Below are 26,809 nucleotides of genomic sequence, written 5' to 3'. Positions count from 1 at the left end.
TATTCTTAATTAATTTAAATAAGCACTTGGGTAAAACAAGGTGATATAACCCAAGCTGTCAATATATTTTGTGTATAAAGTATAGCTCTATAGCAGAGCTTAATGGTTTACAGCCAAATGATAGATTGTCCAGTAAATTTTAAAAATCTTGGGATACATTACCATTAAGACAGTCTTGGAAAATATCTGCTTGAACAAGGCCTTCTGAACTTTAATATGTTTCCTCAGCCAAGTGATTTCAAATATCCAGTTGTTTCAACTCAGGTGTTATCAATAATTTTATCTTTAATGTATCTTCAAGGTTAGATTAGATATAATCTATAATTTCCTCTAATAAGATGAATGAATGAATTGTATCAATGTTTCCTATGAGAAGAAGTAAAAAATGACCATATGAAGCCACCTGGTTTGAAGCAGAAGTTTGTGTTGTTTCCAGTGAGGAGTCCTGATTAAAGACTGAAACATAAAAATAACTTGTATTGTTTTAACCAAATATTCTTTCAAAGTGTTACTTGTATGATTATGTTTTTATTAAATGTTTGCCTTGCATATACTCATGCCATATATAATTTGTATTAGGTGACCCATTATTTCAGGCCATATAAAATTTGGACATTCAAGAATAGAAAGAAAAATCTATTTTTCTACTATATAGGCCATGCACAGCAGGGGGTGAAATCCATCCTGGGCAGAAGTTCCCCTCATCCACGCTCCATCTGCTGCCTTAGCAGCTCATCAGCCAAGTGTGGTTAGGGAAGCCTTGTGCCTGTAGCCAAAATTACAGAGGGGAGTGATGTGGCCAGTATCACATGCAGCCGCCTTTGGTTTCCAAAACTTATGGCTAGGTACCCAATCACAGCTAGGTTAGCTAAGGATGAGCTTTGTCATAAAACCATAGCAAAGTTCAAAATCATACTTCTGGAACAGTGATGCAGCACTTGATTTAGCCACTTTGCCAGCATGACCTCTCCAAATGTCCTATCCACTACTTAGATTTGATATAAAGAACATACAGGGATGGATTTTTCCATAGAGGACCTTACAAAAAAAGATCATAGGTGATTATTTTTCTTCCTAAGGAAAGAACTCCAAGAGAATTTCATTCTGCTTTTAACTAAAACTTCTTGCTATTTACTGATGTTTCTAGTCAACAACATATAACTGCTCTACGGTTAAAATGCTATATATGAAAATAATAATTATTTTTCCTTTACCAGCATCCAACTACCAGAGGCAACTGTACTTCTCTCAATTCAATGCTGATATCTACTCACAGCTCCTCAATGAGTCTTGAAGCGACTTAAGAGGCCAATCTTTGAGCCACAGATTCATCTGTAGAAGTTTCAGGTCTTTCCATGGGGGAGAATACGCTGTAGGCTCCGATTTTTCGCTTTTTCTTTCCTCCACTCTCTCTTCTCTGCTTTGAGAGCAAGATGCTTTACCTCAAAGCAGGCTACCACTTGGTTGAAGTTGTGGTGCCCTGAGGTCAGATAGCAGCCAGCTTCTTTCAGCTTTAGATGTCAGCATCCATTTTTTTGAGGTATGACTTCAACGTGCCCTTCAGTACCATGGCAAGGAAGTTTGGCACCTAGGGCAAAGCCCACAGCAGCAGCCTGCCCTTGCCCCATGCACAGATCCAGGGGGCAACCCCCCGCACCCATGCTTGCCTGGGAGTACATGCAGCGGCAGAAGCCATCCTCCTCGCCACACACCTGTGCCCCACAAATAAGCCACTCATGGCTCTGTCTCATGCCCTACCCCATCTGGGCAGTGCCTGTTGGAGGCCCTTCACTTCAACGCCTGGAGTGGTCACCCCATTTGCCCCCCTTGCTACACACTGATGACCTTTCAGTGTTTCCTCTGACTTCTGAGCAATCTCAGGCTGCAACTAAGCTGGGAGTAGAGTACCTGTTTTGGGAGCTGAGAGTCAGACATCTGCATACAATGTCCAGTCCAGTAAAGTTGGTGTTTGAGGATCACTGACTCAATGTTGGTAACACTGGACTGAGCAAGGATGCTGGCATTTATGAGGTGATCTTCCCATTTGATGCTAAGGATTTTCTGGAAGCATCATTGGTGATACCTCTCCAGGCTCTTGAGATGACAGCAACTGGTTACCCATGTTCTATATTCATTGAGGGGAGTGGGGATGATCAGAGTGTTGTAGACCTAGATCTTGATGTCTTTCCAGAGATAACAATCAATAAAAACATGCCAAAACAACTTCCCAAAGGAGGTGCTTGAGTGCCAGGTTCTGTGCTGGATCTCCTCAAAGTTTATTCTCTGAGAGAGGTGACTACTGAGGTAAGGGAAGTGCTCACCTACTTTCATGGCCTTCCTCTCAACGGTAATTTGAGGAGGGGGGGGTCATGTTCATGGCCCAAAGAAAACTGATAGAACACTTGAGTACCCATGAAGTAAGAACAAAGATCAGTTACACAATTGTCAACATACTCTGAGTGACACTATATCCAATCATGACATCTACTGAGCACCATGGCATTTTAATACCAAAAGAGCAGAGAAAGAACCATCATCTTGGTTGCTAAAATAAGCATGATGAAGGACTGTTAGAACTGTAGGGTTCATAACTGATGGCACAGTATTACAACACTAAAATAACGTAATTTGAAATTCTCCAGACGGAGTTTTTAGGAAACAGATGAATTTAGACCAGCTCCCTAGAACGTCAGAGCATAAAGAAGAACGGCTTTCAGAAGTGAACACAGAGTACATGTAGTAAGATGGAAGGCCAAATTTCAGAAAAATAACACTACTAAAAGCACCAAGTAAAATGGCAATATAGAGCTAATAAACAAGACGTAGCAGCAATTTCAAACTGAACTGCCTTAACGATTTCAGGTGCTACAAGAGAATATGAACAAACGAGTAATTGCAGCAAGCCATTCAGTGAAAAGAACTCCTCCATTACTACCTCTGCTGAGCTTTCACTTACTAGTAAGAGCTAAGAGAACACATATGCACAGTTACTGCAGAGCAGCTGATGCATAGCAAGTTGCTGCCATGTTTTGTTTGTCCATACTCACAGACCCACAACAAGAAGGGCTGGCAGCGTATGCACATCCTATACTGCACCTCCCAGCTGCAGGACTGGCACAGCTGGAAACTGCATAGGCAGAAAGATGCACCCATGCTGCAGCTGAAGGGAGGGCTGGGGGGGGGAGGGGAGGCAAGAAGAAATGGCAGTGGTGAGGGCTGCCCCCAGAATGTGTTTTCTTTAGAGAATGCAGGTGCAGGAATGCAGGAAACCACCTACCCTGGTTGCTGATATGCCACCAAAGGCACCCAGCCCACATCAGAACAGCCAAATTGTTCTGTCCCATGGCTTATTAAAGGCTGCCAACTACTACACTACAAAAAGTCAATCTCCTCTCCCTTTTAGTAATATAGAGGCTGTGATAACTATTTAATTGCCAAAAATACAGACCTAAATTGCAAATAAGTGAGGACAAACACACAGACCTGTGAGAGAAGAGTGAAACCAACTCCCAGCAAAAGACTCCAGAATAAGCAGCAGCAAAAATCTACAAATATCAAAGGACAAAACTGTAAAAAGTAGCAGGTAGGAAAGGCAAAGTAATCACAGACTTCAGGCAGTAGTTGAACATAGACACGTATTTGTATCATCTCACCTATCTTGTTTGTTGTTCCTATCAACTTTATTATGAGAAAGTGTTTGGATACAAAACAAGCATCAGATTGTTTCACAAAACTATAAGGAAAGATTCAGATTTTGCTGATGTTTCATTTCTTTTGAGAAAGAGCTTAACCTACATGCAAGCAAAAATTGAAAAACTTCCTCATTGAGAAAAAAGAACATGGTTCATTAGTTATAAAAAAAAAACAAATATAATGAGAACCCCAGGAAGTCCCAACCCTAGCACTGCATTTAGAATACAAAGGAATAAGTCATACCATGGCAGTAATGTACAACTAATGGGAATATCCAGAAGGAAATCATATTATGTATTGGTGACATAGCAGCTGTACTTATGGTAAAGATTTGGTCATCAAAAATATACAACTACCAGGCCAAGCTATAAATCTGTACTTCAGATATGATTCTACCTTAACCTATGGATGTGAAATCTAGAAACCTAACAAAGAGACAATTAGCAAAGGTCTACATACATGCCTCAGGAAATCCTAGTTAATTCCATTAATAAACAGAATTGATTTATAAAAAATATCTAGTTTTTTTTTTATTTGTATCCCGGATATACATGGGTTTGTACTTCGCTCTCCAATTGAGGGAATTATTGGCAGGGCAGTGTGCTGCAGAGGGACACAACAGTCCAGCAGCTGCCTCCATCCCCTATAGAGTCAGGTCCAGTCAATCAATTACTTAACTATATACAGATTTATCATTACAATGAAACCATTAAAGAGTAAGGACATAGATTATACATATAGATCTATATATAAATATATGTACAAATTTACAAAACAATAAACCCTATTATATATGTATACATAATGGGGTTTATTGTTTTGTAAATTTGTACATATATATATATATTGGAGAGGGAAGTACAAACCCATGTATACGCACACACACACAATCAGTTATCATTTCAAATACAGATGAACAATAGAACAAACCAGACCAAAGGATATTGATTGGGCAACCTTATAACTCTATTCATATACAAACTATTGCTTCAATTTATTCACGTAAACTGTAAGGCACAGTCCACAAATATAATCAGCAGTCCTTAGACTACTTGGGTGCCCTCCAGGGCAGGGGCTCCACTTCCAAGGTGCCACTACAGGAAAGGAGGTGGGGGAAAGAAAAAGGAGAGGAAGACCCCAAAGACTCCTAAGCTCCCCAACTATCACCCAGGAACAGCCCATGTGGGAGGCAGGGGGTTTCCCTGCGGGGACCCTCTTTCCAGGGTAACTTACTACTCCACAGTCCTGGAGGGTTGCCTCTTGTTCTCCAGGTCAAGCTCTGTTCCCCGCCAGGTTTTTCTGCTGCCTGACTCTGCTACAGCCATCCTGGCTTAGGGCCACATGCACCGCTGTGTGTAGTGGCGCTTTGCCTTGTGCTAGGGTTTGGAGGCCTGGACAGCCTTGTGCAGCACCGGAGCTCGGTTTGTTTCCAGACCCTCTAGGCAGTGTCATCTGCACTGAACTGCTGCCCTGTGTCAGCAGCTGTAGACGCGAGCCACCTCAACCAGCTCCCAGGGTGTCTCACCCTCTGTGCAGTGCCTGCTGCACCAAGCTCCCAGCCTTGTTCCAGGGACTGAGGACCTGAGCCACCCCAGGAGCTCCAAAGATCCTGCTCTGTGCACCAGCCTGTGCACCATGTCTCTGGCTGCACACCAGAGGTTGCAGACCCAAGCCACTTCGCACAGCTCCCAGGGTCTGGACACCATGCACCATGCTGCACACTGAGCCTGAACACTGGAGCTGTCTGCTGCTCCCTGCTGATAGAAATCTTCAGGGGCTCTTCCTGGGCTGCTGCTTTGCCCTGTTGAGCAGCTCTCCTCAGCTCTTCTAAGCCCTGCTCTTCTCTCTTCTCTGTTCCTGACACATCTCCCTCGTGCTGGGCACATAGCTCCTTGTATAAACTTCAGGGCTTCTCCCCATGAAGTCTTCCAGACCTGACAGTTTACAGTCTTCAGTTAGGTCCGGGGGAGCTCTTCTCTCCCTCCCCTCAGGAAAGTGGCATGATGTTATTTCTCTTGCTGCCTCCTGATTGGTAGATGGGCTCCACCAATCAAAACAGCAGGATCTCAGCCTTGGGACTCAAACCAAGCTCAGAAAGGTAAGCTTGCTATAAATTCAATTCAACCAAAACCTTATATTGCATTCAGAAGGGCCCAATGCACAAAAAATGAACATTATAGTATATGGTCACCAATTGTAACCTACTTGAGACATTCACTGACCATCAGAACACCACTAGGTGCTGTTTCTGGGCCCTGGAGATTGGGGTGATAACTAGGCCTGTGTGAAGCAGCAAGCATGGGAGACTGGTACAGCCTTACTGAGGGGGTACATGTCCCCCCCCTGTGACCAGTCCTGCCAACCGGTCCACCTGCCAGCCAGCCAGTCCAAAGAACCATGGCTCATCTCACTGCCCGGGGGATGCCTGCAACTGATCCTATGGCCAATCCTGTGACTGCTGATCGCTGCAGCCTATCACTGTGGCTGCTTCCGGGAGTGTCTGCAGCCACTTCTGGGAGAAGCTGCAGCAATTGGCTGGTGCTTGCGGTGGGGGACTGGTGCTCCCGCTTGCCTCCCCTGCCCATTACCTAAGCAGTGAGTGTGGATGGTCACAGGGTGCACCAGCACTCTCAGGGGTTGCACATGCACCCCCATGTACCTCTTATGTGTCGCAACTGGCAGCAAGCATTTGATTTGGATTCAGAATCAGCTGATTCAGAGGGACAGTGATTCAATTCAGTGATTTGAATCATTGTCCCAGTTCAATCTGGTCCATTCAGATTTGAAGATTTGGCCATAGACTATAATGGGGAATCACTAAAATGCCTATAACTTTGTCATTTTTTTTGAAGATTCAGATGAAAATATCAGAGGCAGTAGCCCATTTTGAGGGCATGATGCCTACCAAGTTTCAAGGAGTTAGGTGTAGGGGTGTCTGTGAAAGTGCACCTCCAACTGTTGATAACAAAACTTGTATCACTTGTGTGTGTTAAAGAAGAGCAGAATGAATGCAGCAGGGATGGTAGCCCTTCATGTGGACATGAGGCCTGCCAGGTTTCAGGCAGAGTGGTGCAGGGGTTTCTGTGAAAGTGTACCTCAAGTTTCTGAAAGCAAATCAAAAAAGCAAATAGGTGCAGAGTGAGGAGGGTGGCAGTCACTCCATCTTCACATGGAGCTTGGAGAACCCCAGCAGCAGGAGGTTCACCTCCAGGAACACCAGCTGCTCCAGCAAACCAGGATCCAAGGAAGTATGTTAGGGTGTCACAACATCCCCAGCAATGCTGAACACCCTCTCACTTGGAACACCCGTCGATGGACAGGACAGGCGTTCCCAGGCAACCATGGCCAGATCCTGCCACATCTGGCTGTGGGTTGCCCGATAGGCCAAGGGGTCACAGTGCAGCAGCTCCACATCTTCAGTGAGATAGGTAGACACAGAGACCTCCATGCTACCTGCCTGATGGTGGGGTCTGGTGTCTCTGAAGCCCAACATTGAAGCCATGCCCTTGGCCCACATTGGTAGTGGCTGTGGTGGAGGAGATTGGCTTATGGCTGAGTGATGTCATGGCAAAGTGGATCCCCCCCCTTCCACTTCCTCCCATCTCTGCCCTTATGCCTCCCTGACTCTGTTCACCAGTACCTCCATCCAGTCATCCAGGGTTTTTCTGCTGCAGATGCTCCCCTTCACCCTCAGGTCACACATGCCCACTAGCACATGAACTGTTCTGGACCACAAGGGATCCAGCCATTTTTTGATGCCCTCTTTCGGCTGCTTCACTAGTGCCTGGACCTCTGATGAAAGCAGCTTGCCCCAGCCTGGAACTTCTCAATTTTATTCTCAAGCTCCTTCACTTTGGGGATCACCTGGCTAAGGAGCGCATTTGACAGGCTGATGCTCTTAGTAGCCTTGAGGAATGGCTTTTGAAGACCATCAAGACCTGGGAGATGGCATCCCACTTCATTTTGTTAAGGGGGATGCTGATCCCAATCTCTGCAACCAAGGCTTTCTCGTGGATGGCCTTCTGTTGCTTAATGAGCCTTTCCGGCATCAGGTATGTGGAGTTCCACTGTGCCTCCACATCCTGCATGATTTTGTGCTGTGGGATGCTCAGCTCTGCCTGTTTGCTCCCGAGCATTTTTTCCTGCTTGATGCTCCAGTGGAAGTAGCCTGCCACATTCCTGCTATTTGAAATGAGCTGGCTGGTTGTGACAGCACTCTCACCAGCAGCCCTGTCCTCCTCCAAGGCATCCTTGACTATAAGGTGGAACTTGTGTGCCACACAGTGGATGCCAACAAAGTTGGTATCATGCACCACCTTGAACATACTGGCCCTGTTTTTGGTGACCATAAACCCGCAGGTGAGCTCGCCCTGCCCAATAAGCCACCCCCGCACCATGCAGTTCATGGTCTCCCTTGCCATGTGAAGCCCATCCATCACCTCTGCCTGAAGGAGAGACCACCAATGGCCTGACTGATTGCACTAGTTCCCTGTGAGAGAGAGGTAGGCACAATCTTTACCCTGGCTGCTCCAGATATCCGAGGTGAAGTGCAAGGCTACCTAGGGTCCTGCCTTCAGCAGTACCTCCATCAAGTACTCCTGCATGTCTCACATAGGGAGAGCACCACTGCCCTGCTAAAAGTGGTGCATGAAGGCACTTTGTGTGATTGGGCCATGAGCTGCCTGAACCTTGGCCACCCAACAAAAAAGAAGGGCTGGCCATCCAGAGCAAGCATCTCACCAATATTCTGGGTGACCTCGTTCGCCTTCAGAACACCTTTCCCTTTTGTCTCTGCCTTTCTCCCACTGGTCCAGGGTGTCCTGCCTCTACTTCTTGGTGATAGGGGCTTTGAAGTGACAGTGGGACTTCTTTTTGGGCACACTTTCACTAGTGCCAGGCTGAGGATGAACAAGGGCAAGGGGGTGCCGTCTACTGACACACAACAGTATCGCCATGATGGCAAAGTGTTTCACCTCCTTGCCCCAGCCGATCTGCATTCAGCCGTGCTGGCAGGTAGCATACCTGGGATTATCTTTCACCTCAAAATGATCCCTCACTACACTACCCACCTGCTTCTGGGTTGAGGGTGGGGATCCTGCTTTAGCCCCCTCCTCACCAGGCAGAGGCACAACAACAGGAGGAGCTGAGCAACCTGCCCCTACAACCTCCTCTGAAGTACCTTCCAGAGAAGGAGACCTGTCTCTAGGGGAGCTTTGAGGGGTGTGGAGCACAAACTCAGATTCCCACTCCTTCCCCAGAATTTACTTTGCTATGGCCCTCAGCTCCTCTGTTTCCAGATCCAGCTCCTCCTTTGGCACTGGAAGGATGACGATGGGAATTGAAATTGGGGTGGAGAATGTAATGCTGCTGCTAGTTAGCGGTGTTAGTGGTGGTCATGGTGCAGGTGCAGACACTGCTCCCACCTCCTTGTTCCCACTAGCAGCAGAAGATTCATTGCTGCCAGGAAAGAGTCTCATTTATGTTTTGGGTGGGTGGAACTTGCAGCTCTCCCTCCCCTGCCAGAAGACCTCACACCTGCCTTTTCAGCATGCTTCATAATGTTTGGTGTGCTGCAAAGCGTATGTGTGTGTGTGTGAGATATATATGTTGTGCTTTCCTGCATACTGATGACACACGGTCAGGGAAAACACATTTTTTTTTGTGGGGGGAAAGAATCAAGACAGACTAACAAGAACAAATAAGAGGCTTTTGGGGAAGAATAAGCTGAAAGGAATGGATAGGGATAACAATTGGGATTGTAGGCAAGGATTGGATCCAACTTACAAGAAGAGAGACAAGCTAGCAAGAGACTAGATAGCAAGCTAGAGCCTTTCAGACACTGCTACTCCAAGAGAGACATAGCTCACAAAAGTCACAGATCACTTCAGACACAGCTTGCTATGTAGTTCCTACATCTGTCCCCCAGAGCACTGAGATTGGAAGGGAACACAGAGAAAAATCACACACACTGGCCAGCTACAGATGTCAATATCAGAGCAGTCTTTCCCTCCCTCTCAGCCTTTTCCATATATGGAAGGTCACCCCATCCCCTCCCTCTTCTCAGTTTCCGTTTCCTGAAAACCTTCTGAATCTTCGAATCTCTCCACGTTGATTCACAGGTTTCTGAATCAATTTGGACCTTTTAATCGTCTCCTGATTCGATTCAGAGATTCAGTGGTCGAATTAGACTGAATCTCCTCCAGATCAAATCAGCTACCGAAGCTTTGCACAGCCCTAGTGGTAACTTTTTCACTCAAGCCGGGGATAATCACCAAAGTCTGCAAAACTTTCAAATATGGATGATAACTTCTCTAGAGGTGTGTGACACCATTGCCCCTGTCCCTCCAGTGCTCTGATACAAGTCAAGAAGCAACTGCACCATGGAAGCTAGAACCACCAAACTGCTACCACTCAAAATCAAGTCAGAGCCAGGGAAGTCCACAGTTGCGACTATCCTCACTGAGCTATGCAGAGCCATCAGATGTCCTCCATGGTGCATCTCCATAGCACTGCAAGCACTGACAGGTCACAGTAGTTAGTTTATACAGGCATTAATATTGTCTATTCAGGAAAGGTACATGATGCTCTCGTATTCACGCAGGCAGACCTTTTCAAACAGTTGCAAGAAGGGACATTCTTTCCAACTGCCACAATGTAATTGGAATGATAATCATATGCTAGGTGATTTGTCTTTTCTTCTTTTTCTCTGATTTATGAAGCCATATACTAGCAATATGGATGGCAGCAAAGAGGGAGGTAATTTCTGGCTAAGCAGCTGCAGAATGACAGTTGAATGTGCTCTTGGGTACTTGAAGGTGTGCTACTGACAAGGCTCAACTTTAGTCAAACATCACTATCACTGTTATTGCTAAAGGGGAAACATTGCCAGTTGGATGTCAAGTGGATGGAGAAACTGTACAACTACCTGAAAAGCTTAACACAAATGGCTATAACTACATCCCATCATAATACTGTATATGCTCATGTATGCTGCACACCTTTATCCTCAAAATTAGCCACCCAAACGGGGAGGCATGTATTAAGCAGGAAAACTTCTCCACAGTGCAGCAGCTGTGGTATTACTGTTCGGGCAGCTGAAGGAGTCAGTTGACTTAATGGCTCATTGTTCTTAACTCTACAGGTGTTGACAGTCAGCTGTCCTTTTAATGGCCTTGATGTTCCATTAACCAAACTAATGTTTATTAGGGAAATTTCCATGTCTTCTAGCTGCTCCTGGACTCTCTATTTTAAAGCCTTCTTTCTCTCTTTAAAAAACAAAACAAAACATAGATCCACCCATAGGGACCAGTTTCTTGCAGAAGCTAGAGTTTCAATTTTCATTATGCAGGAAAGCTAGGTTGAGTAAGCTGATTAGGAGGCTCTATCCCTGTTCTATGCAGCCCTAATGCTGGAGAAATCTTTTTTCTTCACCCTGTCTTTCAAAAACAAGGTGTGTAATATGTTTGGGGGTATGTTGTTTGTAGGAAAATATGGTACCATTCAACTAAGAGAAAATATTAGTCTTGTGTTATGAATTGTGCGGGTGTTTACCTTTAAAAGCAACACTGCTTCGTGGAAAACAGCAAGCATGTGCCTGTACACATATGGCTATGATTGTTTTTTAATGCACAGAATGAAAGCAATTAGGTAATAATTATATCTGAGGTAACCAGAAACTGGTGCAGGGTTCCATTCAGTGGTAACAGACAGATTAAACAACTGGACAAAGCAAACAATGAAAACAAGCAAGATAAACACTGGATTAGAATATTAGAAGTCCTGAAGGAAGGGAAAGAAGAGCAAAGTGCTTGTTGGCACATTGAGTTAGTGTACACAAATTCCTGTTTTTCTTTCCTTTGTACCTTTCAGGCAGTATGCTGAAGAAAGGCTCTAGTACCCCTCCCCAGAGTGCACCAAAGTACAAGGCTCCTTATAGATGCTTTTTCCATGGGGTGAAATGAGAAGAGAGCTCCTGTGCAGAGGATCTGATGGTGGATTATTTTCTGCAGCATCTCTGTCTGCTGCTTCAGTGGATTCATTATGTCCTTGGGCATCCATTTGTGCACCTCTCTCTCTTCCTGCCTCTCTTTCAATACATTTTCCTTCTCCCGGAGTGCCCTCTCATTCCACTGCTCCTTGGCTACATCTGAACATTTCAGTAGCTCTATGAACATGTCCTCCCTGGAGTGTCTCTTTCACTTCCTCATCTGCATCAGCCTTGCTGCTGCTGTCAAGGTGTGCCTCTCAAGACTATTGCAGCTGAGGATGCTGATAAAAAAGACAAGGAGCTTGCTAGACTTACAGCATTAGCACAAAGGAAAAGAAAACTTTTAAATCTCTCTAACTATTATTATTTACTGTGTAAATGTGTAATCAGCAGTTACAGCAGCCACCAGCTTGCAGGGCTTGTTATGGGAGCTTTTAGCTCCTACTGCCGAAGTGAGCTTAGTGGGGCCGAAGTCTCCCATATTTACAAAAAGAGTGCAGAAAAACTAGGGAGAGGCATGTGATAGGCAATAACATCCAGGTCCAATAAAGTAAAATTGCAAAAATAAAATTAAATTAAATTAAAAATTACAATATTTCATAATACTGTAAAACTGGCCAGTATCCTGTGCAACTTTAGCTGATATCACACTGGTGAGAAAGTCCCTGATAAGTCAAATGCTACAGGCAAGCTGAGAGCTCCTGAGCCACCTTGAAGCCTGCTTGTTAACAGCAATGATGTCCATAGTAATGCCTGCAGACTAGCAGGAAAGGGTCCTGTGTGAGCAAAAGAAACAAGCTGGCAATATGCAGGAACCTCAAGGAAACGAGGAGGGAGTTCCAAAGAACTTTCTGGAGATAGGTAAATTTATTGCAAGTAAAAAAGAATCTTCCCAAGGGCAAGCGGTATGACCTTGCTTGCTACATTACAAGCTGGATCCCTGGAGAGCAGGACACTACTACTACTACTACTTCTCCAGCCCTTTCAGCTGTCTACCTCAGCAAATCATGAAAGTGAAGTGTCTGGACCTAGGGCACGTCAACATTGTTTGACTGCACATGTCTACAAACTGTCTTTTCCAGGAAACAAATTAAAAAGAAGCCCAAATGCATCGTGTCCATCTGAGAAAAGAAAGGCCTTTTCTGCAAACCTGCACATCTTGTAACACAGTCAGCTTGGGTATCATGCCACAACCCCTCTTTCAAATGTCGTACTAATAAAAGGGTGTGTGGGTATTATGTAGCGGAGAGTTCATATCACTAAACTTTTACTGTGACCTACTTTGTAGGACTTCCTTAAATAAATAAATAAGATGGAGTCTGGTATAATTTTTGTTCTACGCATGCAAAAAACCAGAGAGAGCACAATGTGAGAACAGAACACATACAGGAAATGCATGAAAAGCTGTACCACTTACCAACATCTCCCCTCTTTGTCTTGGCTCATCATCCTCTTCGTACTTGTGGCACTCAGAGGTTCCCTTTGAGGACTCAAAGGTCACAAGTGTGACATGCTGGGTTGCCACCAAAGTGGCATAACAATTCTTAAAGAAGAAACGCATCACTGGATGCTCTAGGTCTTTGTTTGCAGGTTTTCCTTGGAGTCAGTCTGTTGAGATTCTTGACCTTGGGCTGGTACAGCTTTGCATCTCACTTATGCTCCTTGGCCTGTATTCCCCTCCTAGCTCCTTGTAAAGATCTCTGTTCATGGGATTCCATATAACTGGATTTGCAAAACCCCCTCTTCCCACAAGCTTAAGGAGATGTAGCATCTCCATCTTGCTCCAGAAAATAATATCCCATTTCAGTGACTTTGTGGCAGTCACATCTGCACACAGTAATGGTTAAGCAGGAAACTCTTTTTGCAAAAGAAAGTGGAGTTTTAAAGGGGATGTGGTCCTATCAGTTTGACCTGAACTCAGAGCAAGGCATTGGGAATGGAATTATACATGGAAAACTACTGCAGCTGATACATGCGAAGAAGGTACCATGTTAGCAGGTGTACAGTGGCTCAAGGTGACTGTTTCTCAAAGAGGTGGTGTTACTTAGCTGTCATACACCTTGGTTCTTTATGTGTGGATGCAATGCAACATTTTTTTGTTCTACAGCACATGACTTTCATTGGCCTTTTTTTTCTGAATTTCCCATCTAGCCTCTCTCTGACCCTGTCCCATCTCATCCCATCTCATTCCTTCTTCCAGTTTCATTCTTCTCACTTGTCTACTCATAATACTCATAGCTCAAATTTCTCAGCCATTTATAACATCATTGTATTACTTTGCCCTATCCCAGGGGTGAGCAAAATAATGACCCTTGGTCTAGATCTGGCCTACCAAGGGATTTTATCCAGCCCTTGGTGGGTTCCTCAGCCTCACCTGACCCAGGTATGGGGGTACAGCCCAGGCCATGGTGCATGAGGCTTGTCCCATAGCTCTGGGGCATACAGCAGGGCTGGGGTAGTATAGCAGCTGGACTTGCTTCCCCGCAGCCCCCACAAGGTGACTTCTTCCAGCTGCCACTGCCAGTCTCTGCCACTACCACCAGGCCCAGCCCCGCTGCCTGGGAACCCTGACCCATCCACCCTGCACCCACCACTGAGGGTGCTGGATGGAGCTGGTAGGTGGGGTCTCCATGGAAACTGGCTGGGACCCTCCATGGAGCCGGGCTGGGTCAACACAACTGGGGGATGGAATGGAGCTAAGAGCAGGTGGGGAACAGCATCCAGGAGTGGGATAGTTGGACAGTGCTGGGGCCAGGATCACAGAGCAGTGACAGCACAGGACCAGGACCCAGGGCAGAGCTGCCCACATGTCCCTGCACTGGGCCTCTGTAGGCAGAGGCATGCAGGGAGCAGATCATGGCTTTGCTCCAGGCCCTGGCCCCACACTGTCACTGCCCCACAATACTGATTGCAGCCCTAGACCTGCCCACCTGTCCCACTCCCAGATGCTGCTCCCCACCTGCCCATAGCTCTATCCCATCTGCCTAGCCGAGCATGGGACACAGCCACATTTTGGGAGTTTTGGTGAGCTGTCATGGAGAGGGGGTGATGATCCAGCCCATGATAAGATACCAAAATTCCCTAAGTGGCCCTCCAGCCCAAATAAGTGCCCACCGCCATCCAATCCATACTTCCTGTTCCATCCCTCTCTGCTTCTTCCTCAGGCTCCCAGTGTTATTCCTTCTTCTCATTTCCTCCTCCCCATTACTGTACTCCACTCTGTGTTTCACTGCTCCAGTTTCTCACTCTGGCTTCCTGTCCTAGTTTTCTTTCATAGCCAGGCCCCGTTTTTCTTTCAGAACAGAGCTCTTTGTAAGATACATGCCCTCACACCTCCATTTGTTTAGCTTCATCCTACTTATTACTACTTTCAGGATCTTTAGTGAGCCAGTACCTAGTTACCTCCACTCTTACAAATTCTACATTTGATCCCCATGTTCTTCCCCTCCACCGCAAAGCAAATTGTCTCCTAGTTTTCACCCCAATTTCCTGAATCAAAAGCTCCTTGCTCAACCACTTTTACATTCCCCTTCCCTTCCAATCCTAATGTCCCCTCTTCTCTCTACTAGCTCCCTTTCTCTTGGCCCAGCCATTCCCACAAGATTGTCTAAATCTGCTCCTTTCCCTCCCCAATGATTCAGTTGTTGTTGGTTCTGCATTTGAATTAGAGGGTTTCTTCCTTGGCAGTGCTGAGGGCCAACAGGGGACCCACGAACAGAACAAGAAAGGTTCCCTTGCTGTTCCAATGCCTAGACCCTCAGGAAAAAAAAATTCTGGAGTGATAATTCCCCAAAGGTTAGGAGGGAGTATGTTGGTTGCTCTTTGGGGATAGTCTACATAAAGTCTGATCAGCACTTGAAAATGTGCTCAGTGAGAATAGAACATTAAGAAAAAATTAGCAGCTAAACCTGAAAGGCTTATTACTTTGACCAAATGTAGATGTAACCCTGAGATAGAGGCCACTCCATGACCAATTTCAAATAAAAAATATGGGGGGTATTAGTGTCATTAAACATTTTAATAGTGCCAAACAACATTTTTTTCTGTAGCCTTTTTCTCAGAAAAGGCCAAAAAGATTTTAAAACATTGAGCATAAAATAGAAACCTGACATACAACATTTCAACCAAATGGCTAAAGTTTGACAAAGTTATCAGCAATTAAAAACCTCTTCTATAATGAGAAGTGTTACATGGCCTAATTAGGAAATTAGTTTATTAATTTAGCAACTAGAAAAAAAAATAGATTAGCAGATTATTTATTTATTTATTTATTGCTTTAACTGAGTTATGCTGGTTCTTGGCTTCCTTAAGGATAAAAAGTGAAATTTTGATTTTAGATTATGACCTTGTAAATGTCTTTGTGTGAACATTAGAACACATTAGAGTCTGAATCATTTTAATGAGATTATGTAAAGAGATACATTTCTGCATATGGTTATGTTTTAACTGATGAAAGCCTGTATTTCTTCTTAAAATGTAACTGATTTTTCTTTATAAATAGCAAACTCAATTGCCTTCAGAACCACCACAGTGACAAAATTGTAGGAGCTATAGCTGGTTTAGCTCTTAAGAAGACAGTTCACAGAAAGCAGGGGATGAATTCATGTTCATTCCATAAAATAAAACAAACTATAATAAAGCAAACCAAGAAGTATGCAAGCAAAAAAATTTTAAAAAAAATTAAGCAACTCCAATCCTTATTATTATCCTTTTTCTTGGGGGGGGGAGGGAGATTTTTTTTCTGCGAAAGCCAGACAGGATATTTTGAAGAAGGTTAATAGGCTAGTTTAATTTATTTACATCACAAACAGCCCTACACTTATTGAAATATTCAGCAATCTCTTCCCAATACAGCAGAAATGTCTTTAGACAACAATATACTCTGTTATCAGCAGGCTTTACTACTTCTTCAAGTCTTATTGTAGCCTCACGTGGCAAAAGAATTCAGGATCAGGGCTTAAATTAACTTTGCTTTGTTCCGTAAATTGTTTTTTTTGTAGTATACTAGCCACTTATAAATGCCACTATGAGCTAGTACACTTTTATCAAAATTATTCAAAACAGGGTCATCAAAGATATGGTCCCTGGAGCTGTCCATGGGGCCAGAAATTTAGCATGGCAAAAGAATTCAGGATCAGGGCTTAAATTAAACTTCCCTTTCTTTGGCAAATTGTTTTTTTCAGGTGTTTAGCAGGGATGTGCAAAGCTTTGAGTGGTGATTCAATTTGGAGGAGATTTGGCCCAATTCAGTGGCCGAATCTCCAAATAGAAATGGAATGAGGGGACCAATTAAAAGGTCCGAATCAATTCAAAGCTCTCTGAATCTTCAGAAAAGATTTGAAGAGCTTTGATGATTCGAGCTGTCCCTGACTCCAAGCTGGTAAGTAAGAGGGTGGGGGAGTGGGGGTTGGGGGAGGGGACCATGGTGGACCCCTGCCAGCACCCATCTCCTCCCTGCTCCTCCAGACTGCCCATGGCAGCCGTGCCCGCTCCGGCTCCTGGCCCTTTAAAGAAAAGCCCTGGCACTCACTGGGTGCTGCTGGGTAGGAGGCAATCCCTGCTGCCCCTCACTACCCCATGCTGTATGGGGGGCTCTACTACAAGCTCCCCAAGGCCCCCTCACTCCCCCATCCCCCCCATGGCTGCCCCACCCACTGTGGCTCCAGCCCTTTAAGAAAAAAAGTGGAGAAAAGACCTGAGACTCACCACTCCTACAGCAGCCTCGGGGCTTCGGGCCTGAGCTCTGCAGGAGCCCTTCATGTGGCACAGGGCAGCGTGGGGCAGCAGGGATTGGCCCCCGCCAGCAGGAGTGGAGAGCCCAGGGTTTTTCTCATTTTTTTTCTTAAAGGGCCAGAGCCATGGTGGATTGGGCAGCCATGGGGGGAGGAGGGAGGAGGGGGGCTCATGGAGATCCTCCCATGTAGCATGGAGCAGTGAGGGGCAGCACAGATCACCCACCACCTGGCAGCACTTGGTGAGTTGGGGCTTTTTCTTCCCCAAATTCTGGGAGCTGGGGCAGCCATTGCTGGGTTGAAAGGGATGAGTCTGGCTGATTCAACAATTTGGCAGTAGCTGAATTTCTGAATCAGATTTGGCTGAATGATTCAGGACAGTGATTCGAATCAATTAATCGAATCACTGTCTCCCAAATTGGCCAAATCTGAATACAAAGCGAATACTAGCCACTTCACAGAGGCCAAGTGCTTAGGTTTTCTTAGTTATATAAATTCCTCTAAATTTTAGAGTTTATATTCCTCTTAATTGTAGAGTTTATACCAGAGATTGTTGACAATTTAGTCTTACAGAACCTTGATATAACTTAGAAATATATTATACCAAATTTTTATAAAGTTACAACAGTTAACTAGTTAAAATGATTGTACTAGTATAGCCACTTATAAGTGCCACTATAAGCAAGTACATTTTTATTAAAATTATTTAAAACAGGTTGTCAAAGATATGGCCCCTGGAGCTCTCCATGGGACCAGAAATTTAGCAGAGGGGCAAACAGTGGCAGCCCCTGCTAATTCCACTGCTATATTTCCAGCCCCACTGACAATTATACACAGCTCCATGCTGCCAATCTGGCTTGCAGGGTCAGAAATGTGGTAATGGACTGACTGGTGGCAGAATGAATTTATACAGGTCCCAGAGCTATGGTATCCTGTTGAAATTTCTAGCCCTATGGGCCAGATCCAGTGCATGGTTTGTAGGAATGTCTGCAGGCCAGAATTCTGGCAGTGGAATAAGTGACAGCTGCTATTGCTCCAGCAATCATGGCAATTAGCACTGCCACTTTCAAATTTCTGGTCCCATGGGCCAAATGACACAGCTTTGTCCTCCAGATCTGGCCCACGGACTGGCTGTAGACCAGCCTTGGGTGACTCATTTGGTCTACAGACCTCATATGAGTTTGAGGGAAAGCTAGGATTCAGAATGAGTTAGACAAATTGGAGGATTGAGCCAAAAGAAATCTTATGAGGTTCAACAAGAACAAATGCGAAGTCCTGCACTTAGGATGGAACAGTCCCATGCATCAGTGCAGGCTGGGGCTGACTGACTGGGCAGCAGCTCTGCAGAAAATGACCTGGGGGTTACAGTGGACAATAAGCTGAATATAAATCAGTGTGCCCGTCACAAAGAAGGCATACTAGGCTGCACTGGTAGGTGTGTTGCCAGCAGGTCAAGGGAAGTGATTGTTCATCTCTATTCACCACTAGTGAAGCCATATATGGAGTACTCTGTTCAGCTTTGGACCCCCTATTACAGAAAGGTTGTGCACAGACAGTTCAGCAGTGGGCAACAAAAGTGGTTCAGGGCCTCGGTTCATACGTCTCATATATGACGTATGAGAAGAGGCTGAGGAACTGAGCTTATTTATTCTGAGAAGAAAAGACTGAGAAATGATTTAATAGCAGCCTTCAACTACCTGAAGCACGGTTCAAAAGAGGATGGGGCTAGACCATTCTCTGTGGTGGCAAATGACAGAACAAGAAGCAACAATCTCACGTTGCAGCAAGGGATGTTTACGTTAGATATTAGAAAGAATTTTCTCACTAGGAGGGTCATCAAACACTGGAACAGGTTACCCAGAGAGGTTGTGGAGATCCTTTGAGGTTTTTAAGACTTGGCTGGACAAAGTTTGGATGGAATGAACTAGTTGGGGATGGTCCTGCTCTGAGCAGGGGGTTGGACTAGATAACCATGCAAGGTCCCCTCTAACTCTAACTTTCTATGATTCTAAGATTCTATGACACTCCTGGGTTAAAGTTTCTTATTAATATTATCTGCTCTGAAGTTTACATCGACTATATAATATGCAGGGGAAAGAGAGGGTGTTACTGAAATAATTCTCAGCAGTTACATGATTAAATCTATTGGTTTGTTTTTTGTAATTTTTTCTTCCCTGGACAAAAGGTTTGTAATAGGGATGTGTAAAACAGGCTGTATTCTATTCAGATTCATCCCAAATTGGATTCGTCTGAGTACAAATCTGAAGATTCAATGCTGATTCAAAGAATCAGTGATATAGCCATAGATACAGCTTTAAGTGCTTTTCTACATACCTCAAGGTACCAAGTGTGGCTCGTGAACACTATGATGGTGGGGCAGATGGAGCATTCCACAAGGTGCAGGGGCTCTCCATGTGCTCAGTGGTGAACACAGAAGTAGACCAGAAGTACTTCTGATCCATTTTCAGGTCCACCATTGAGCATGCAGGGGACCCCTCCCCACATCTCCCTGGCTCAGCAATCGGCCAGGGGGGCATCTCAGATGCCCCCCAGGCCCAGGAAGCACCAGTCGCTGAGCCCCTGGGGCTTGGGGGGATCCTCAGGATGGTCCCTGGCAGACACGGAAGTGGATGGGAAGCGCTTCTGGTCCACTTCTGGGTCTGCTGCCAAGCACTCTGGGGAGCCCTCTATGCTTCTGTGCGACGTTCCATCCGCCCCACCTTCACAGCATTCACAAACCACCTGGTACCTTGACATATGTAGAAAAAACATTTAAAACTGTGTCTATATCTGAATTGCTGAATCTTTCCAAATAGATTTGGCGGGTTCCAAGTCAATTTGGAGAGATTAAAGGGTCTCCTGATTCAATTCGGATTTGGAGATTTGGCCACTGAATTGGGCCGAATTGAATCCGAGACCAAAGCTTTGCACAGCCCTAATTTCTAACTACAGAAACATTTTCTTACTGAAGTCAGTAAAGTTACAAACATACTACAACAGTTCAGTACAGATCAAAGAGCCTGACTCCTGCTGTTTAAATAACACACACACACACGCGCACACACACACACACGCGCACACACACTCTCAAAATAAATATTTTACTCTAGTTTATTCGTATTACTCCCAGATCCATAAAACAAACCAAGTAAAATATATTCATGAAATCTTCATGGACTTAACAAACCAATGAAAGAAAAAAGTCTTAAGATAGCTCAAATCAATGAAGTATCAAATATGATCCCACGAGGATTAAGAAAGATTGGGCAGCAAGTAGAACCATATATTCTTTTAACTAAAAAAAATTGTGATTCTTCATGTAATAATTTTTGTTCATGAAATCTTGGTGTGATTTGGAGAGCAGATGTATCCTAATTAAAAGGTACCTTCAAGTCTAAAGCAGCCTTTCAGAGACTGCATATAACTCAAAGGACAACTACTGATCTCTCAGATTTTATCCTTGAGATAGGAGTGGGAGTAAAATAAAATCTCCATGGGGCTGGGAAGTTTGGAAGTTTTTTTAAAAAGACTTAAGGACATAAATTATGACAACAATGGAGATTTTAAGCAGCTCAATTTATTAGCGCAGAAAATAAATCTACCATTGTTTTGTAAACGTGAACTTAATAGATTTCAAAATATGCTGTGATTTTTTGGTCTGTTTTATTAGTTTTGGCATATTTGAAAAAATATATAGAAAAAATGTTCTTTCTTGGATTATGCCTCTAGATGCTTAATTGGGGGTGCCATAATTTCAAAACAATAAAAGAACCATATGGACACCTAATACATTTGTGCTGTAGCCTGCTGTATTAAAAATTACACACACACACACACAAAAATATCTTTCTAAACAATAAAATTACGCTATGCATAATTTTAAAAGAATACAAATAAGCAGAGACACTTAACGCATTGGTTGATTCTTTATAAAATATATTTATATGAAAAAAACACATAAAATGACCTAAGTCATGAAGAAATGTTATGGCTATTTGTCTACACAAAATAAATTCATGTTCCATAGAGATAAACAAGATTACTAAGAATTGAGGCTTCATATACTAAAAACGTTAGCAAACACAATTAAACTAAAGCAAGCTGGCAACTGTATTTCTTTGGTAACTGTAAAAGTCAAAGTTTCAGCAGACCCTGAAATTATTAAATATCAGGTAAGTACATTTTTCAGATCCTCTTATATTTTATAGGAGCACTGTAATGAAGCTCAACTGATGAATAAATTACAATCTGATGATACCATTATAACAGACATGATTGTGATATGTAATCCCATTATTACAAGTGAGCTGTAACCACTTTATGAACATTATATGTGACATAATCAGAGAGAAGTATTTTGTATATTGAGATCATAAGACTGTCATATATGAATGCATCGATCTAACCTTTTTAGAGGAATGTTTATTATATACTTGTGATACTGGAATTTAATAGGGACTGAGCAGGATAGAGCTAGGTAGACAACAATTTCTCTCTCTCACAATAGTTTGAGATTTAATAGCTCTTTACTGCCTCACATGGGGATGAAAAAATAATATTAAAAATGCTGTAAATGCCAAATCAAGGATAAAGATTGTATTGAGTTAATCCAAAGATTTCATTATGATAAACATGAACAAGTTTGAAAACTATCTTAAAACAATGGGAAATTGTTTTAAATAAAAAGCCCCTTTCTTTTGACAATTTCAACATTTTTATTATTCTTTTTGAATGGGATGAGTTGTCCAAACCAAACCTCTTCTGAACAGTTTCATATTCACTACATCCTCTACAGTCCTGCATGAGGGTGCATATGGCATCCTTCCTCTGGGCTTTAACACACATAGCATAGTGCACACACTATCGAACATAGGCATGATCTGAGAGCCACAAAACTACTCGGCTATCAGTTCCAAAATGCATAACAGTTCAGGAAACTACTCCAAATAAGTCTACTAACCTTTGACGAGCATTCTCTTTCCAAGGTTTTGACCTGCTTTGAGGTGAATGTGTAAATCAGTGATTCAGGCCTCCAAATATACTCTCCTTAAATGGTACAGGTAAATTCCCTGTAATAGACCTAGAATAAAAATGTGTTGTGTTATTACTGTTTAAATAAGTAACATATTATTGTAGTAAAAGTTGATAAAGAAAGCAAACTAGTTATTCTGCCGAACTACAATATTTGGCATGACTTTAAAATACTTTTGCTACATCATCTGAGAAAAACCAGAATTCTTTTTACAGTCACTTGGCAGCAACAACTACAGCAACGAATTTAGCAGATGCCATGGAAGACTTTAACATATCTTTCTAGCATCAGTCAAATCGATACACTTGACCAGCTGTTCCACATTGCCACCAGTCAGGCCAAGTATACTCCTCTGTGGGCATGACTACATGTGCTTTAATGCGCAATAACCTATTTTACTGTGCATGAAAGTATTACATAAAAAAGCACGTGGTTACACTATTATACAGTAAAATATGCTACTCTGCATTGTCACTCACAAAACACGCACTGTACATATTGCGCATTATGGCAGTCTCATGAGAATTTATTTAGTACCTCACATTGGAAGTATTACCTTTAATGGGCAAAGCACAAAAATGCATGTGTAAATATGCCCAGTAGGGGCCAAATTTACAGCTCATTGAATTAATGAAAATAATTCTGTTAACTTCAGTAGATCAGGGCCTAAGGTCAACTAAAACTTGTGAAGTGTAGCAAAATTCCATCTATACTTTGCAGCAAGTTGAAGACAGATGGTAAGGCCCCAGTTGTTTTATTTCCCTTGAAATTGTTACAAAATTAACTTCTCATTTTCATGATCTGTAATCCTGTATTTGCATTTGTGCTGAAGTAAAGTAACCTTTAAAGCAATTCAGAAATGTTACTGCATGCCACAAGTATACCATTCAAGATGATCTTACTTTAATAAACTTCTAAATACATGTAATGATTCATTGCCTGCTTCAGTGAGGAGCTAGAGAAAGAACCATAATTGTTTTACTTTTACACTTAAATGGGATGTTGTATTGGTGTGATTATTTACTTCCTATTTAGAATCACTGTTCCCCCTGCCAGCATTACATGAGTGGTTTGTAATAATTGAAAATCTATTTGCTTTTATTAGAGCTTAAGGTACCCAACCACTATAAACTTACTGTCAAATAATTTTATGCTGAGCTAACACTCATTTCAAAGGGTTTTTTTATTTTATTATGTTAAACTGATGCTCTTAAGTACCATTATTGTACAGTGGATTATGGAAGCAATAAGATAATTATCACTGGTTTTAATTGCTTAAGTGTGAAATATCAGTGATGTATAAGTAATGAAAATCCTAAGGTTAAGTCATAAAATTCTAAACACCCATAAGATCTAGCACTGTACTTTAAATATTTTAACTTGAGCAGCAAGGAGGATTTCACAGCACTAAAAATACCACACTTTGTTTCTGAGCCATAAGCTAAAAAAGATGGGAAGACCTTTGGTCATTTAAATCAGCAAATTTTCATTAAATAAAAGGGAGCAGTGTCATCTTACACCAGCTATGGATTTGGCACACAGTTATAGTATATGTTGGACACTGTACAAATGGAGAGTGAACTATACAGCTGTCTTTGGATTGTGGGACAGTATGTTCTTTATAATTTTAAGCAATTGACAAACTAAAAAGTTCAATTGTTTTTAATTTCGGTGGGTGTGTCTATATGAGACATTTACTGCGGAGTAGACTAATTAGCTCCACAGTAAATGTTGCATGTCTACACATGCAAACCTATTACGCTGGCATAAACTAACTAACTCTGCAGCTGTGAAGTAAAAAGCTCCACATCAGTGAACATGTAGACGCTGTCCTGGCTGGCTAGGGCACAAGGTTGCTTCAGGGTGGGGGCTGCCTACTGCCTAGCCCCACATTGGAGCACCCTTGTACCTCAGTCAGCCTCTTCTCAGCACGTCGAGCCCTGGGAGAGCAGCCCCAACAGATCCCCAGGGGCCCCCTGCCAATAGCAACTTCTCTGACCCAGTTCAATGTTCAAACAGCATGCCGGGGAGCAATAAACTATGGAGCAATAAGCTCCAGAGTTTATTGCTTCTCATTAATTGTACATATAGCTGTGGCCACTTATACCTACATAGATATGGGTTGACTCCATTTGAACAAATGTTTTCTGCTGGATTAACAAAACCAGATTTTGCCTTGCATAATAAATTAATTAAATCAATAGTTGCCTCTTATTCTACACCGCCAATAATAAAATGCCATAATATGCAGTTCTTTAACTAAAAAGCAAAAATATACATTTGAGTGCTATATGGATATGCAGTTTATATGGAGGCAGATTTATAATACTGATGGAGCTATAAAAATGTGGCTTTATGCCACAGCATAAACAGAGAACTAAATAAGAATCCTTAGGTTTTGTTAGAGATGGGCAAAAAAGGTGCTGTTTGGGTCTTGACCTGGTATTTTAGACTTAAGTAAGGCTTTGGATTTGAGACTGAATGAAAAGCAGAGTTCAGGTACGAGTAAATCCTCATATATGAAATTCCAAGCTGTACTTTCAAAATGTTAGATGAAGAATTAAATCTTGAAAAGTTCTGAAAAAGAGGAAAGTTATGTCGAGTGCAACAAAAAAATTCTTACTACCACCTTATTTTAGACTTTTCTGGGTCTTTATATCAGTTAAAAATCTGGCATATAGTTATAGTACATATTAGGTAATATCTGTTGTATAACTAAAGACTGACCTAGAGAGGTAGTAGAAATAGTGGGCTCCTGCATAACCTTGTCTGAAGTAGGAGCCAGAAAACAATGAGGTTTTGTTGTGGGATAAAGGGACATTTTCCCACAGCTGAAGCAAGGGATAAATACTCTTTCCATCCTTTCCCAAATTAGGGTTTCTTTACATATGAGCAAGCAGTGCAGAAAATCTGGTAAGAAGCTTTGCCTGTGAAAACTTGAGCAATGGAGTCATATCCTGAGCAAAGCCAGCAACCAACATTTCCCACTGAAAATAAATGTGAGTTGAAGGTACTCAGGATTTGGGCTGTGTTCTATTAACTCAGAGAACACAGAAGTCATTCAAACCTTACACTTTGTCAAATATGAGCCCCAGATCTTTTTGAGGTTTGACTGTCACCAAATCTTTGCACTCCTTTGCACAACCTAGTTCATTCTGGGACTGCAATTTCAGAAATCCCATTAAAATGGCTTCTTATGCAGTACTATGTGCCAGGCTGGAAATGGAAAATGTTGCAAATCTTAAAAAGAAGTCTACTCTAGGAATATCTTTAAACACAATTTTTTTTTCAAAGTGATTTTTTTCTTTTCCTCTCTCTGAAAAACATTGTTAATGTTGCTCATCCCAAACCAGATTTTTTAAGGATCACTCATCACTGTAAAACAAGAATTGTATTTCCTGAAATGTCACAGTTTCAGTGTGTCATTTGGTCACTGAAAGGAATTAATCCAACACTTTTAAAATGTTCTCTAAACAAAACAAAAACAAACAAAACCACAACCAATACCCTAGAGTTGAGGGCATTCATCAAGGATATAGGTGGCACAGGCTCAAGCCCCTATTCTGAATGTGGGTCTCCTACTTTTCTGGTGAGGAAAAAAATAAAAAAAATCATTGCTATGTTTAGTACTATAAGGTGGGGCTCTTTTAATATCTTCTCCTAGAGAAGCTGCACAATATTTAAATGATTACATTTTTGTTAAGATACAAACTGTGTAAGCTCATAGTTTTATAGTAGGCACAGGACCCTGAAAATCTCCTACATTCACAGATCTCCTACATTCCAGTGAGTCCCCCAAGCACTGGGTGTAGAAAATTTCTTTATGTTTCTTTTGTTTGATCACAAGTTCCATCTTGGACTGGAGAAAGTTTCCCGAAGAAAGTTTCATCAGAACTAGAATGGTTACCTGAAAAGTTTCAGTTTCAATGAACCCTCATTTTTCAACAAAAAAGTTTAAAGAAAAAAATCCTGAGCAGCTCTACTTATTAGCTGATCCTCTGAATGAAGGTGATCAACAAGCTACTGAATTACAATTAAAGCTTTTGTAGTTCGGTTGTATCTTAACATTATTCATATACCGGAATAACACTTTTCTTTTATGGAAAACAAAATTTCCTTTTCACATGCACACACACCTACACATATGATGAAATGAAAGCTGCTAAACCCAATTATTTCATTTTTCTGTAAATGGATGAAAATGTCAATTCTCCCCCCAATGTCCCCCCATAAACATCTATTTACAAGTTATTACTAATATAAACTATTATTTTTTGATCTGTGATCCTAGAAATCATTGGACCTTACTATAAAAATGAAACATGTTTATCAAAATACATTATTCAACATCATCATTACTATTAC

Source organism: Crocodylus siamensis, chromosome 10, assembly GCF_052110815.1.
Source record: "Crocodylus siamensis isolate JL-2025a chromosome 10, ASM5211081v1, whole genome shotgun sequence".
NCBI lineage: Eukaryota > Metazoa > Chordata > Crocodylia > Crocodylidae > Crocodylus > Crocodylus siamensis.
The sequence above is the reverse complement of the archived record's forward strand: the minus strand, read 5'-3'. Positions refer to the sequence as shown.